The 16611-nt window shown below is 44.2% G+C and overlaps 1 protein-coding gene across 4 annotated transcripts in view; it reads right to left on the reverse strand.

Moving 5' to 3' along the window:
- ACTMAP (actin maturation protease) overlaps positions 1-16611 on the reverse strand; it is a 341161-nt gene that overhangs the window by 292563 nt on the left and 31987 nt on the right. For all 4 annotated transcript variants that reach the window (XM_073598539.1, XM_073598538.1, XM_073598542.1 and 1 more), the window contains one exon: positions 12121-12204. The gene's annotated coding sequence lies outside the window, so the exon portion shown is untranslated. The remainder of the gene's footprint in view (positions 1-12120; positions 12205-16611) is intronic.

A 16611-nucleotide genomic window follows, 5' to 3' on the forward strand; every position in this document is an offset into this window, starting at 1 on the left:
ACTAGAGCTGGGCCATGTAGGATAGAGAGATTCAAGGAAACTTTGGGGGGTTGGGGTTGAACAATGTACATAGCACAAAACCCTAAACCCTGCACTTTGTACACAGTGCACCCCTGAACTCTGCACAGCACACTCCTAAACCTGCAGTCTGTACATAGCTCACCCCTGAACCCTGCACTCTGTACACAGCACACCCCTGAAATCTGCACTCTTTACACAGCACTCTGTACACAGCACACCCCTGAAATCTGCACTCTGTATGTAGCGCACTCCTGAACTTTGTACATAACGCACTCCTCAACTCTGCAATCTGTATATAATGCACTCCTGAACATTGCACTCGGTACACAGCGCACTCCTGAACCCTGCACGCTGTATGTAGTGCACCCCAGATACAACCGGCCTTTGACTGCAACCATAATGCTGATGCAGCTGCGATGAAATTGAGTATGACATCCCTGTCCTAGGGAATCTCAATCGATTCCTCCATCCACACTAAACAAAATGGATGGTCAAATCTCCTGCTGCTGGCTAATGTATTCTGACAACCAGCACCCATGGCTGTCAGAATAACTGAAGAGCTTTCACAAGGGCGGCCAGAGGATAGTAAAAACAGGTGGCTGAGCTGTGGTTTTACCACCTACTTACCGCCCAACAATTTTAACTTGGATTGCAGAGCTTGACAGATACTGCCTATCAAATGCACCTATTAAAGGTCAATAAGAGTCCGTCTCAACTGATGAGCTGCAGTCCCTATTCTGCCTGGCTCCTTTAATTCAAGTTTGTTGAGCCATGTTGGTATCAGCAGGGCCACTCATTCACAGAAATTGGCCAACATTTAAGCCATGTATGGCCAGCTTTAGTATGAATTAAGCTATTAGTGGACTCTAATGCCGCGTACACACGGTCGGACTTTTCGACCGAACTGGTCTGGCGGAGGCCGACGGACCAAAGCCGGCGGACAATCCGATCGTGTGTGGGCTTCACCGGACCTTCAGCGGACTTTTCCAGTCGCAAATCTGACGGACTTTAGATTTGGAACATGCTTCAAATCTTTAAGTTGTAACTCCGCCGGACCCAGAAATCCGCTCGTCTGTATGCTAGTCCGAAGGACAAAAACTGACGCTAGGGCAGCTATTGGCTACTGGCTATCAACTTCCTTATTTCAGTCCGGTGTACGTCATCACGTACAAATCCGTCAGACTTTGGTGTGATTGTGTGTAGGCAAGTCCGTTCGTTAGAAAGTCCGTCGGAAGTCCGTCAAAAGTCCGTCGAAAGCACGCTGGAATGTCTGGCGGACCAGTCTAGTCGAAAAGTCCGACCGTGTGTACGCAGCATAAAGGATTAAATCACCCAACAAGCCTCGACCTACAATATATCCCTCAGTGCTTTCAGCACTGAGTTCCTCCTCCTGCTGGCTTTTATAAAATAAAATATCCAGATAACAGTGTGAAATCCTCTTAATGGTCACGAAAGGTGGGTGAGACCAGTGATTTGTACTGTCACTTACTATTCCTGGTAAACGAACTTAAGATGCCAAAGCACAGCTCCATATTTGCTAGAGATGTTACTAACCCGGTGATAAATTATGGGAGCTATATAAAAAAGAGCTATAAAAAGGGAGTTATAGAATGATGGACTCCCACATTGTTACAGAGGTTTGAAAACTCTGCAACCAATTAAAGTTTGTTTCCATTTTCCAATTAAAATAATGCTTAACAATTTTCTCACACCACATGTATGGTAAAAGAAAAATAGCACAAAAGCTTACAGAGAGACCACCAGAATAAGCAGATTTCTTACCAAAGAAGGTGGAGGCTGTCTATAGCCAGCTTTACACAATAACAATTTATTAGGCCTCTTTCACATGGGGCGGACTCTGTTCTGATTAGCAGGTCTCACAGATCCCCTTCTGACTGGAGCAGAGCGGGCGGATGACATGTCCGCTCACTTTCTACAGAACAGACACGGACAGAGCTGGCTCTCCTCTATGGGTGGCCAAATAAGTAAATGGACTCCACTGTCCGTTTATACCGACTTCCCTTCCCGATCCCCTTCCATTTTTTTTAGCAGACCAGATCGGACCCGAAGGTAGGCGACTTGAGTCCATATCATTTTAGAGTGGTCATAAGGAGTACTTCTGATTACCGGAAGTGCTGTTGACCACAAATAGAGATTTTTTTTTGTGATGGTATCAAAAAAAGGGAAAGAATGTGTAATTTTCACCGCTACACAACATTATTATTATTGTTATACAAGATTTATATAGCGTCAACAGTTTGTTACAACATCATCTGTGTCTTGTAATCTGTGGTCACCCATGGTCATTTTCTATCCAAATTTTTAGCTAGTACATTGATTGATGAGACATACTTCTATACTTCATAAGATTGATAACATTTTGTTAGGTGCCAATTGCTAGCTAGCAGGGGTGAATGCTGAGAATCTTGTTTTAAAGCTAAACTCTGGCCATAGAACCCCCACCTCCTCTAGCGAATCCCCCAGTGGTTTAAAAAAAATCTAAATTCTCATCTAAATCAGAGAATTTAAATTTCTGATCATCTTGGAACAATTCTTCTCTCTTTTAGGCTGCAGTGTGAGGGTCCTTTATCAGGTGTCCACATTGCTGCCTGCTGACATAGACACCTCCCAATGGCTCCATCGAGGTGTACTGACATCATCACGAGGAGCAGCAACAAAACTAGACTGCTGTGGTGGATCACAGGTCTTCACTGCCGCTGAGGGTCACAGCAGATTTAGGTAGATCAAAGTGGGCTTAAGAAGGGTTTTTGGTGGTTGGGAGTAACAATAGTAATAACTATACTGCTCCACCCACATGCAACTCTAAAGTTTTAAGAGGTTTGTCTGCTGGTAGCCAGACCAGCCAGATTGGTTTTCTATGAAAATGGCCAAAATCATACCAATAAGGCAGCAGTAATCTTGCGTATAGGTCTACTGTTTGGGAAGTACTATACAAATTGTCATTAAAGTACCAATAATCTTAATACTCCTGATCTAAGCAGGTGTTCGTTATTGCACATGGAGTACTGTACAGTTGCCCAATCTGCATGTTTTTGGCAGAACTGTGTCAGTCTATGATGTAGCCCCAAACACCACCAGCCATTAGTTATGGGGGGGAACAGTGACAGGAGAGTTTAGAAAACCTTTGATATTTGTTTCGGACTAGTCAGAAATTCCAGCCTCCTAGGCAACATAATAATAATATCATTGATATTGTTTTAATTCACCAGAACGACAATGGAGATTGCTGCCCATGTCCATATTCAAATAACTTACAAACTGTGTAGTTCTCTTTTCTCTCCCTTGATTGTGACAGTGGTCATGGAGAATGTGGGCAGCTGAAGCCGGCCTGCCTTCCTTTCTGGGATTTTATGCAACTGACTACCCAGCATGCACTTCCTGATCTTGCGCCTGTGCCGAAATGACACTGTGAGGTGCGCTTTGTTGTTATAAGGAAATCTCATCATAACACCTGGGCTTAGATGCCGGAAGACTAATGGGATTGATGACATAGATATCCCAGGAGTCAATGGGCCAGGCTGATGATGTAGTCGCCTAAGCAGCCACGACCAAGGGGGATCCTATTGAAAAAAGGTACTTTCTCTTGTTATTGCACAACATAACTATCCAAACATTACAGCACTATGGGTGGACATTACAATGAGGCTAATTATTAAAAATTAGTGGAACTGATACTGGTATCGGTGTCAATACCGAGCATTTTCACGAGTACTCATACTCATGAAATTGGTCCAATATCCGAAATCGATACTTTGCGGTGCGATTTGCATCCATACAAAATGAATGGTTACAAATCACACTGCAAGGTATTGCATGCGATTTGAACAGGAATGCCCTGTGATTCCTGTCCAAATTGCATGCGGTTCCTAGTGACAACGCTAAGGGTATGCGGAAGGCACCTGCCAGAGGGTGACAGTTTCCACTGTGAGGCTCTAGTGAGTGTAGTGCCCGAGGCAGTCGCACAGGCAGCGGCGAACGGGGCACTGAGGATGGTTTAATCAGCCCCCGGATCCAAGCAAAAGAGGTGGGAGCGGTAGCCTGGTCCAGGGGAGGGGGAAGGAGGGCATCTCCCATCCGTGACTGGCCTTGAGAGGTGGTGATGGGTGCAGTGCCCGCACTGACAATGCTGCAGATCAGCTCAAGATGGCCACTCCTGGACTGTCGCTCCTCTGCTCCCCCCTCTACCCGACACTGCGTTGCCCCTGGACCACCCAGCAGTAAGCAACTACCCCAGTTGGCACCCCATGGTATGTGCACCCTCCTGGGTGGGGGGTGGGGATCTGGCAGAGGGGAGTTTTCTCTGCTGTACATAAAAAAGAGGAGGGGGGAGTGAGGGGGGGGGGTTGGCAAAGGAGGGTAACACAAGTAGATGTGGGGGTGCTGAACTTGGCAAGTAGGAAAGGGAACAAGTGAGTTAGCTGAGGTGCCATCTTCTGGGCTTCTTCTGGGCCCAATTTGAGCCCTAGTGATCTCCCTTCTCTGTGTATTCAAGACTCAACCTCTTCTGTTACATGTCAGCCTGCCCCCTACCCCATGCTCCATGTGAGACATTTTACACCCCACTTTGCCAGCTGTACAACCCCCCCACCCCCAGTTCCTTGGTAGTAGGGCTAGCCTGGCATGGCAGGGAATGGGGCTGGTGGTGACAGCATGGTAATAATGGTGTCCGTTTATGAAGCAGTGAAATCTATTCACTGCTTCGTTCTCCGGCATTCACAGTGGAGATCTTTCTCCTTTGTGTGCCTGTTTATGAAGCGGTGTAGATCGCTTCACCTTTTGAGGAGTGAAGTGATCTACAAACGCTTCCAACAGTGGAGAATGGCCCCTGATACTGGAATCTCGTGAGACTTTACGAGATTACAGTACCAGAAATTCACAGAAACACAGAGATGTCAGTTTATTAAGCAGTGATAAATTATCACCGCTCAATACACGGACAGACGGCGTGGATTAATGTTAATAAAATAACAAGTCCCCCTACATTATCTATATATGTATACACACACACATTATATATACACATACATTATATATATATATATATATATATATATATATATATATATATATATATATATATATATATATACATACACACACACAATATATATATATATATATATATATATATATATATATATATATATATATATATATATACACATAAATATGACAGGGGGAAATGCTTACAGTGTTGGGGGGTCTGAACGAGGCATAAGGAAGTTAAAAATCTTCCTCCTTCCCCCTCAGATCCCCCGAGATTTCCTCTTCACTCCCCGATTCACCACCTCTGAGCTGGTGAACCTGGGAGTGTGAATTCTGACTCAGATCGCCAGTGAAGCGGTGAGATCACCGCTTCATAAACTGCCCGTTACTGTGTCATTCAATGAGGATTCTCCATGTGTAGAGATAATCGGCGGGAGAACATGTTCAAACACTCCTCCCCCCGATTATCACTGTTTCATAAACTGTTTATGGACTGTGATCAGCGGCGATCCTTGGGATCACCGCTGATCACTGCTTCATAAACAGACACCAATGTGCCATCTGCCTAGATAAAGCCATGTAGCCCACATGCATGGAATGGTTTTCCACCTCCACGGGATTTGTTGCTGCTGTGTTGCCCATTCAGCGACAAAGCAACTCACATGTGAAAAGTACATATCTCACATGTCAAATCCAAATCTGCATGGTCATAGTGTCCCCGTCCCACCAATCATGGAAAACCACGACTGCTTGCAATGCTCACAGGACTGGAGAAGATGTAGGAAGGAAGCATTGCTGCACTTAAATGGTGCTTCCCTGTCTTTCTATACTGGGTTCACACAGGAGCGGTGGGGGAAACCACATGCAATTCGGCTAGGAATCGCACCGCATTCCTGTTCAAATTGCATGTGATTCTTTGCAGTGTGATTTGAGCCCATTCTTTTTATATGGCCTTAAATCGCACCACAAAGGTATCGGTACTTGTACTCGCTGGTAAAAAGCTGGTAGCGGTGCTTCCCTAGTTTTAAGCTTAGGCACACACCAGCAGACAAAGGTGCCTTAGAGTGGTCGGACTTTGGCTACATGGCCCACTGCCCTTTGGCATCTAGGAGCACCTTAAAGTGGTTGTAAACCTAGTTACACCACTTGTGCCTACAGGTAAGCCTATAATAAGGCTTACCTGTTGGTACTGTAAATATTTCCTAAACCTGCACGGTTTAGGAGATATTTACCATATACGTTTGCGCGACGTCATCGACGCATGTGCACTGAAGAAACGGCCTGCTCGTGCCATTCCTTCAGTGCCGGTGCCGTGACCGACAAGAGTGACGTCATCGCAGCTCCGGCCAATCACAGCACCGGAGCCCGCGAACCCGTAAATAACTCCGAGAGACATGTCGCTGGTCACAGCGGTGTGCGGGGACCACTGCAACAGCTTTGATCTAAGGCAAGTATTTCATAATAAGCTAGTATGCGATGCATACTAGCTCATTATGCCTTTGTCTTACAGGGTTTGTTTTTTTTTTGTTTAGTTTTTTAAGGCTAGGTTTCCACTAGTGCGACTTTTCATGCGATTTTGGACTGATAAGTCGCATGACAAGTCGTACCCCATGATTTCCAATGAGTACCGTTCATATCCAGGAGGCCTTCTAGGGACCTTCTATGTCATTTTCACCTCTGTTTCTCCAACAGTGTCATAAAGCAATTCCTCAGCTTCAGAGTTTGACTACGATGGAGAATAAAGCTCAGTGTGATCCCAGGTACCAGCCGAGTTACTCAATAGCCCTTAGGCAAAGGAGAGGATACTGGGCCCCTGATGAGATAATGTTTGTTGTGAAGATCTGTCATCTTCAATGATTCACTCCTTGGTGACTATTCTCCTCAGTGTGCACAAGGAGGAATCGAGAACTATGAAGTGTCAGCTGGAACACACATGAGAATGATTCAACTAATGTGTAGAGTGACATGGAAACCATCTGAGAAGGATAATAAGGATGTGTGGATAGTAGGAACTAAGAAATATCATACACACACGTGATATATCCTGTGACTTAGATATGGATAGGCAAAGGTAGTTAACAACACCCACCCTGTCATATGATACAGTGTCCTTAGGGACAATCTAAAAGAACGTAGACTAGAGGGTCAGTCTGTAATACGTCTACACAGTTGAGTTATGAAACCTTCAACCTCTTTACACCATCAAGATGACTCTCCTTGTATAGCAATCCACCACATATTGCTTTGCTGCTTAAACATCAAAGAGAACTTCCAAGAAGCTGTGATGCAGAACAAGAAGCAGCACACACGCAACACGAAACATATGGCTTATGACATTTCATGCAGCCCGGGGTCATTATTAAAGGCTATTAATGACGATGAGGCAACACAGGAGTTAAGCTAATCCTTTTCAGAAACGAGTCCCTCACTAGGAGGAAAGATACGAAGTGATCCAACTTTTGCAAATAAAGTGCTGTGAACAAGAAGCTCTCTCTAATTTTGAAGCATTAAAGGACTGTTATTTTCTTAGGCACCATACTTTAAAGAATTACATGGAAACAGTCATTCAAAACAAACAAAAAAAAATCAATGTTGTAAAGAGGCAATCGGTCCCGTCACACCAGCGAATTTGTAGCAGCTGCAAGTCTTACTGATTACTTTGGCGATTTGTAGCTAGCTACAGTAGACGACTATACAGCTTCAAATGGCTGGTGTGCCATAGTTTTCAACAGCTGCACTGGATAACATGAGCAGCTACGTGAAAGTAATATTCCAGTTAGAATTAAAAAAAAAGCCCAAAAGACTGGAAATAAAAAATGTAGATTTTGATGCAATACTCGCCTTCTTCTTTAGACTCAGTGCTCCAGCATCTAGCTGCTGGTGCCCTTCTGGACCGGATATCGCCTAGTGTCAATCAGCAAGTTGCAAAATCAAATTTGCTGCAACAAAGACCTTCCATTCACATTTTCCCATTAACAAAAACATTAAATAAGAGCAAGTTGGTTGCAGCTACAAGTGTGTCATGGCCTTCTTGGTGGAACCTTGATCCTGAAGGTGACTGGTCTGGTGCCTTGGTCTACTGAGATATGACGGAATCCTAATGTAATTAGAATACATAGAACAACTTTTCACAGGTCTTTAACGTGGAAGAACCCTTGAAATTACGTTCCAGTCTAAAGGCACGTACATACGATCAGAAAATTGTACGAAAATACGGAGGATCATTCGTCCGATAATCTCATTGTGTATACCAGGCATAAGGAAACCTCTAACAATAGTTACTATATCTACAGATAATTGTATATTAGCATAATGGTCAGTGGGAAGAATCCCCTCCTTACAGATAGTTCAAAAGACCATTGGTGTCAGTGGTTACTTATCTGAGAGGCAGACATTGCTCATTACTCAAGGAACCCCTAGCATCCTCTGAAGGAACCCTGGGGTTCCACTGAACCCTGGTTGAGAAAGGCTGATCTAGCACCTGTCAGCATCAGCATGTTCATGAGTGATAACATGCTGATATTCATAAGAAAACACTAAGTCAGCTTGAGGGAGCAGAGTGCAATTATCAGTTCTCTGCTCTTTTTACTCCTACTGACCCAGTGCTTGTTTATTAAAGAAGAACATGCTGACATAATCGGGCTCAATAGGGCAAAAAGTAACCTACAAAGCACAAACGCCCAGAGCAGCTTATCAAAACTCGCCTATCACCTCCTGTAAGTTCAAATCTGATTATCTGCTATATAATTCCATACTTTGCACATGATCTTTTTGCCCGGCTTTACTGAATATGCCTTTAAGAGCATAGCAGGATTCAATATGTTCACAGACGCCTGTAAGAAAACCTCTGTCTGTGTCTTACTTGCAATGATCCTGAAAAACAGAAATGTTTTCCTGAATGGGGTTCACTTATAAGTGGCTGTTGTTAAATAGTGACAACTCACCAACCACTAATATATTAGCTAAAATGAGTACCAAGAATGTTCTGTCTCAAAAAAATATATATAAAATGTACTGTATATACTCGAGTATAAGCCGAGTTTTTCAGCACATTTTTTTGTGCTGAAAGTGCCCTCCTCGGCTTATACTCGAGTCAAGCACTTTTCTGGTGCAAAGAATGACATTTTCCGAACCAACTTTGGGGCCCCGTATCTCTGGACCACTTAGTGCTAGGAACCCCAAATTTGGTGTGCAAATCCAGTGGAACTGGCACTACAACATATCCAAAGCTGGGGTCCCTAGCATCAAGTGGCCCCTGAGATACGGGGCCCCAAAGTCAGTTCGGAAAATGTCATTCTCTGCTGCAGAAAAGTGCTTGACATTTTCTGAACCGAATTTGGGGCCCCATATCTCGGGGACACTTGGTGCTAGGAACTAGGGCTGGGAGAGAGATTTTCTTTAAAAAAAAATCTTCGATTTTCTTAAAAAGAACTCAATCCACGATTCGAATCAAGTTTTTTTTTTTTTTTTGGACACCGCGCCGGTCCTGAGGCGCTGCGGGCATGAGTTTTTAGGCTTCGGCCGTGGCTTCGGCCTAGTCCGCAGCGTCCGGCCTCGTGGACTAGGCCGCCTAAAGGCTCCTGCCCGCAGGACCGACACGGTGTCAGCGCCGGTCCTGGGGAGCTATCAGGCAGGAGTTTTTAGGCGAGGCCACGGCTTCGGCCTAGTCCGCGGCGTCCGGCGGACGCCGCGGACTAGGCCAAAGCCGCAGCCTCGCGTAAAAACTCATGCCCGCAGCGCCTCAGGACCGACGCGGTGAAAAAAAAAAAAATCTAAAAAAATCGATTTGCTTAAATTTTGAATCGATTTGACCTCTCAACTCGATTCAAGATTTAAATCGATTTTTTCCCCAGCCCTACTAGGAACCCCAGCTTTGGATGTGTTGCAGTGCTAGTTCCACTGGGTTTGCACCCCAAATTTGGGGTTCCTAGCAGCAAGTGGCCCCAAGATACGGGGCACCAAAGTCGGTCAACTGTGTCCATCTGCAGCAATGTCTTTTCGGGACCCTTTGGGTCCAAAGACCCCAAATTTTGGCTGCAGCTAGGGGGCATCTAGGAACCCTTAACTACCGAGTTTGAAGTTCGGGGGACCTACGGCTGCAAATGGGCACAGTGAGGCTGCAAATGGGCATTGTTGACCCTCTTTTCTACTTACAGTATCTGTGCATTTCTCACCCTCGTCTTATACTCGGGTCAATAAGTTTTTACCATTTTTTTGTGGTAAAATTAGGTGCCTCGGCTTATATTCGGGTCGACTTATACTCGAGTATATACGGTATTTAGGTACAGTGTGGCATGACAGAGTAATTGTCAAACTATCACAGCACTGAGAACTAAAATATGGCCTGACAATGAAGGGGTTGGGAAAAAAAAATAACTGCCCCAAATCCTTTTTAAAATAGTTCTAAGGGTAGAAGTTTTTTTTTTTTTTTACCTTACTGCATTCGGACAGTAAGGTAAAAAACCTTCTGCATGCAGCTCCCCACAGTCCCCCTAATACTTATCTGAGCACCATCTCAGTCCAGCAATGTGCACAAGAGCCGAGGCTCTCTCCAGTCTCTCGTTCCTAACAATCAGAACAGGGTTCGGGAGCGAGCCTGCATGAGTGCCCCCATAGCAAGTGGCTTGCCATGGGGGGACTCGACAGCGGGTGGAGCCAAAAGCGTCGGCGGGGGACCTGAGAAGAGGAGGAATGGGGCTGCTCTGTGCAAAACCACCGCACAGAGCAGGTATGACGTTTGTTATTTTGAAACAAAAAAAACGAAACAAACAAACAGCTTTTAGTATAAATGTATTAAGTTAGAAGGCTGGCCAGAGACTAGCCTGCATTTGTAGGAGGAGTCTGGGGGGTATATATATCCCTCCTCCTTCATTCATTTCCACATCAGCTCGTCTTCATGGTTCCCACCCACCCGTTCCCCCAAACCTTCATATATACATATACGCTTCATACACTTTTTCATACTCATACATTCAGGGTATGCCTGCTTTTAGGTGTACTGACCAGCTAGGCCAAGGCACACCTCAGGTCTTGGTAGTTAGGGTTATCGCATTTCAAAGTGAAGACTCTAAATACAAATATTACAGTGCTTAAAACTATATGGTATAGTTCTGTTTATGGTGAACTCCATTCCAGAATGTGTGAATGATGTAGACAAAATGTGGTCAATAGATTTTGCTTTACAAATCCTCTGTCTGTAGTAATTGCACACTGTAGTGTTTGCACTGATGCATAAATATCTGTGTACGTAAAAGTGCAAAGTCATTACATTTACTGAAAACATCTCTAGCAACATACCACTAACTGAGCGGCAGTCAATTTGAAAATTATAGAAGGCCCCAACACTTCCAGAGGGTTGCATAATAGCTGCACATTTTTTGTATTTACCCTCTCAACCCTCCTCCACATTCCCCACAGTGGTGACCAGTAAGGGTCCTTTCACACAGGCTTTCCGATCAGGTCCGCTTGTCAGAGGGTGTCGGACCCTCCAGGCTCCTCTATAGAGTGGCGGATGTCAGCGGACTCATGTCTGATGACACCCAGTACCATCTGATTCAATCCCGCCTGCAAAATTAAGACAGATGGTGCTCCTATTTTCCATCCATTCGGCAGATCGGATAGAAACAGACAGGGTGTCCATTTCCACCCAATTTCCCCATAGAGGAGAGCAGGACTGTGCCCGTATCCGCTCTGCACAGCAGAATAGACAGGACCCGTCATCCGTCTGCTCAGCAAGGATCAGCAGAACAATCCCCTGCTGAGCAAGCAGAATCCGCATAACGGAGGCGCCTGTGTGAAAGGGGCCTAACAGTGTCTTTAGACAACCTGCTCTGCATTGGCAGTGCTTTTTTTACATCACCTTCACCAACCCTGAATTGCCCCTTAGTAAAGTGTTGTCTTGTAACCCTGCAGTACAGTGCATTTTGATTTCCTAGACAATCACAGTGGTGTGCACTGCAGCTAATACTGCCAGTCACCCGCCAGTAACCTGCAGCCAAGAGCCACTGTTCTCTCTGTGACAGCACCAATCTTAGTACAGCAGTCCTCAACACCCCCTTTAAAGGAAACTATAAAAGGCTCATTTACACTCACATGTGTTCTGCACACTTCACGTGAAGGGTCCAATCCTGGATGCGTTACCAGTCATGAGAAGTTGGCTCTTGAACTTCTGTAGTCCTGGTGTAGAAAATAAATGTTATACACAGAGCATTTCTGATTGTACAGAAATAAATGATCAGACCCCTAACTGGTATGCATCGCTAGTGTTCAGTTGGATTAACCTCTAATGACTGTCTATTACTGTTGTTGACAGTAAGCACTAATGAGCAGGGCTCTCTGATTCCTCCTGTATTAAATTGTATTGTACTTGTACTGTCTGCCCTAATGTTGTAAAGCGCTGAGTAAACTGTCGGCGCTATATAAATCCTGTATAATAATAATCAGTACACAGAGCCAGGACAAGCCAACCATTGCCCAGGGTGAAGACTGAAAACTGAATGAGGATGCTCCTTGCTCTGCACCATAACAGTCCAGCCTCCTGCACTGAGGGCACTCTTGTCACTCCTGTCATTTGAGGCACTCTGTCACCTGTACACAGGGCCAGGACAAGGGGTGGGCAGGAGAGACAGCTGCCCTGGGCGCAATGGCGGCAATGTAGGGATGGGGGCACCTTCCTTCTGTTGCAAGGCTGACAGGAGTAGTGACAGCGGCTGTGATTCTAGTAAGTGAGTGACTGCTGGGTGTAGGATCCCCTAAACTTGTACATCATGAACGTGGCGGGGGGGGGCACAGTTTGGTACCTTTGTCCTGGGCGATGGATGACCTTGTCCCAGCACTGCCTGTAAACACAGAAGTAGGCACAGGAAACCAGCTTCTGTGTTTAAAAGTGACAGCTGGGAGCTCAGGGCTAATGCTAGAGGCAAAAAAAATAAGCGCATTTGATATTACACCCTGGGTGTGACGAGACACAGAAAATTATCTTCACTTGCATCTTCACCTGCTTTTTTTGGCACTTTTTTCCAATCACTTTTTTCAAGAATACTTTCTTATCTTGTGGACTTCATACTTGGGGGTTCTCTTCTTTTATGTATATGTTTTTTTGTTCACATGCTGCTATTTATTATTCCTTTTGATATAAGCGTTCATCCCTATATTCAATTGTTATATATCCTATTATCACTCATTTGATTTTGTGTACTTATTCAGTTTATTCAGTTTCTCTATGGGGATAAGACTGCGCCTTAGTCTTTTTTCTTTATTTATAATTTTTTCACTAAACATTTTTTAAGCGCCGCATCTTTTTTGTATTTCTTCTTATTGTGAGGTTTGGGACTAGACCTTTGGTGCAGGCTGCTTTGATTTCACATTTTATATTTATATTTGTATCCTTTGAGCGCAGCTTTTTTTCTTGTTTTTCCAAAAAAAATAAATTAAAAAAAGCCCTACTGACAGGAGTGACATTCCCAGGTATGGATATTTTTGCAAAGTGACATTGTTCAAGCTTAGACCAATGTACCTATGCATATACCATACCTATGGGATCCTTCTAGAAGCTGGAAATCACTGTAGCACACACCGCTATTCTGTCGATCTTCACTAGCTTCCGGGTCCTGTGCTGACCGGTTTCCCTGTTGCTCTAGTGAACACAAGAGGTCACCTGCTCAGCATGGGCGCCATTCAAGGATTGCTTTGCATTTTCTACATGAATGCATAGTGATCACTGATTGAACAAGGTGGAGAGGTGGGGTGGTGACATCAGAGAGATCAGACAGGTATAGTATATGCAAAGTCACATTGGTCCAAGCTGGACCAATGTAACTATGTAAAATTTCTTCTGGAAGGTGTGGATATGATAGCTACGATAACTTCTCGACATGAACAGAGCTTAAAGTGGAGTTCCACCCACTTTTACAACTCTTTAGCATCCCTCACTAAACTGTGCACTGTAAACAAATTGGATATTTTTTAATTTTTTTCCTCAGCACCTACTGTATATCTGCTGTATTCATTTTTCACTTCCTCCTCCCTGGCCGCGGCCCATCGCATCATTTCCTGTTTGCAATGCCTTCTGGGAAGGGGCGGCAACTTCCTCTGACACTGCCGTTGGCTATGGAAACCTGACCTGAAACCTATTACACTGCTTGTGCTGCACTGAGCATGTGCGAGATCTGCAAGGATGATATCCAGGAAGAAACACAGTCTTGCTTCAGATGCCCAGACTAAAGATGGCCACAAATGGATAAGTGAAATACCGCGCCAATCCAACAAGTCAGAACAGCAGCCAACACTACAAAACGACTAAATTTGTGTACATTAACTAAATATTAAAAGTGTAGCGCTATGGTGAGAAAGCAAGTGTAAAAGGTATAGGACAGAAGGAAGTCTATTTACATTTGAAAGAGCGAGTGCCCTCATCTAATCCCAAACCTGAAAGGTATGTATACTAGATAGTGCAGTGAATATGGGTGTAACATCCAATATCACCACACCTGTAACCAGGTGAAATGCTCTATCTTTTCAGGAAGAGCACAAAACAACACAAAAGAAAAATAATGAATATATCAAAAATTATTAAATGAAACATCCAAACTTATTAGTGGTGAAAAAAATATAGTGTCAAAAGTGTCCACAATGCAAGTGGGGAGATATACCTCCCAAATAAGCAATATAAGCATAATATATTAGTCCATATGATGTATGGCGTGGTTGACCCAAATTGAATCCCAGGCGGGTAGCATCACAATAAAAAATCCAAATCTGAGTAAGGGATGGAATACTCTTACCGACTTTGGTGGACTCACAGGCCGTTGGCGGTGAGTCAATTGGGCTTGTACTGTCTTATGATGGATGACAGTGTCAGGATGGCTTGTACACCGGAAGGGTTCCTCCTCAGATGGGGGGCCAAGAACCTGCCCAGAAGGTCTGCACGGTCACCGTCTTTCTCAGCATGCATGGACCATGTATGAAGAAAAAACAAGGAGCCTCCACATGGTGTAAATCCAAAAACTATTTTTCAAATAGCGTTTATTAGATCACTCAAGATCATCAAACAATCCAAAAAGGTTAAAACTGGCAGAATCGATTCAAGTAGTACAAAGTGGATATAAAAATTAGTAAGTGTGGTAAAAGTGGCTGGGTACAGCAAAGAAACCCGACCGGTTTCGTCTAAAAAGACTTCGGCTGGGGTATATGCCATCCCGCCACCTCCACGCTTTTATACATACATAATAATGATCTCCTAAAAACAGCTGTTACAGCGTCGTGCGCGCTGACTTCCTGAATCGATGGCGTGCGTTCCATACAGAGTCATGTGTTAACACAATTCACCAATCAGAGCCACCGTCGTGTGTGCGTCATACGGCGGTGGCTCTGATTGGGTGATTAACTGAGGAACGCACTCTTCTGTCTAATGAGTGCGCACAACGTGACGATATCCACATCGAGGTTTGGTGGGTAGAGGCGGATTCACTATTTCGTCTCCCCATTGGTGAATTGTGTTAACACATGACTCTGTATGGAACGCACGCCATCGATTCAGGAAGTCAGCGCGCACGACGCTGTAACAGCTGTTTTTAGGAGATCATTATTATGTATGTATAAAAGCGTGGAGGTGGCGGGATGGCATATACCCCAGCCGAAGTCTTTTTAGACGAAACCGGTCGGGTTTCTTTGCTGTACCCAGCCACTTTTACCACACTTACTAATTTTTATATCCACTTTGTACTACTTGAATCGATTCTGCCAGTTTTAACCTTTTTGGATTGTTTGATGATCTTGAGTGATCTAATAAACGCTATTTGAAAAATAGTTTTTGGATTTACACCATGTGGAGGCTCCTTGTTTTTTCTTCATACATGGTCCATGCATGCTGAGAAAGACGGTGACCGTGCAGACCTTCTGGGCAGGTTCTTGGCCCCCCATCTGAGGAGGAACCCTTCCGGTGTACAAGCCATCCTGACACTGTCATCCATCATAAGACAGTACAAGCCCAATTGACTCACCGCCAACGGCCTGTGAGTCCACCAAAGTCGGTAAGAGTATTCCATCCCTTACTCAGATTTGGATTTTTTATTGTGATGCTACCCGCCTGGGATTCAATTTGGGTCAACCACGCCATACATCATATGGACTAATATATTATGCTTATATTGCTTATTTGGGAGGTATATCTCCCCACTTGCATTGTGGACACTTTTGACACTATATTTTTTTCACCACTAATAAGTTTGGATGTTTCATTTAATAATTTTTGATATATTCATTATTTTTCTTTTGTGTTGTTTTGTGCTCTTCCTGAAAAGATAGAGCATTTCACCTGGTTACAGGTGTGGTGATATTGGATGTTACACCCATATTCACTGCACTATCTAGTATACATACCTTTCAGGTTTGGGATTAGATGAGGGCACTCGCTCTTTCAAATGTAAATAGACTTCCTTCTGTCCTATACCTTTTACACTTGCTTTCTCACCATAGCGCTACACTTTTAATATTTAGTTAAAGATGGCCACAGCCTGCTGTAAGTTTATAAAATAACAAACTACTGCTATAAACTAACAAAACAGACCTTAGTTTACAGACTAA

The sequence above is a fragment of the Aquarana catesbeiana genome, linkage group LG09 (genome assembly GCF_042186555.1).
Source record: "Aquarana catesbeiana isolate 2022-GZ linkage group LG09, ASM4218655v1, whole genome shotgun sequence".
NCBI lineage: Eukaryota > Metazoa > Chordata > Amphibia > Anura > Ranidae > Aquarana > Aquarana catesbeiana.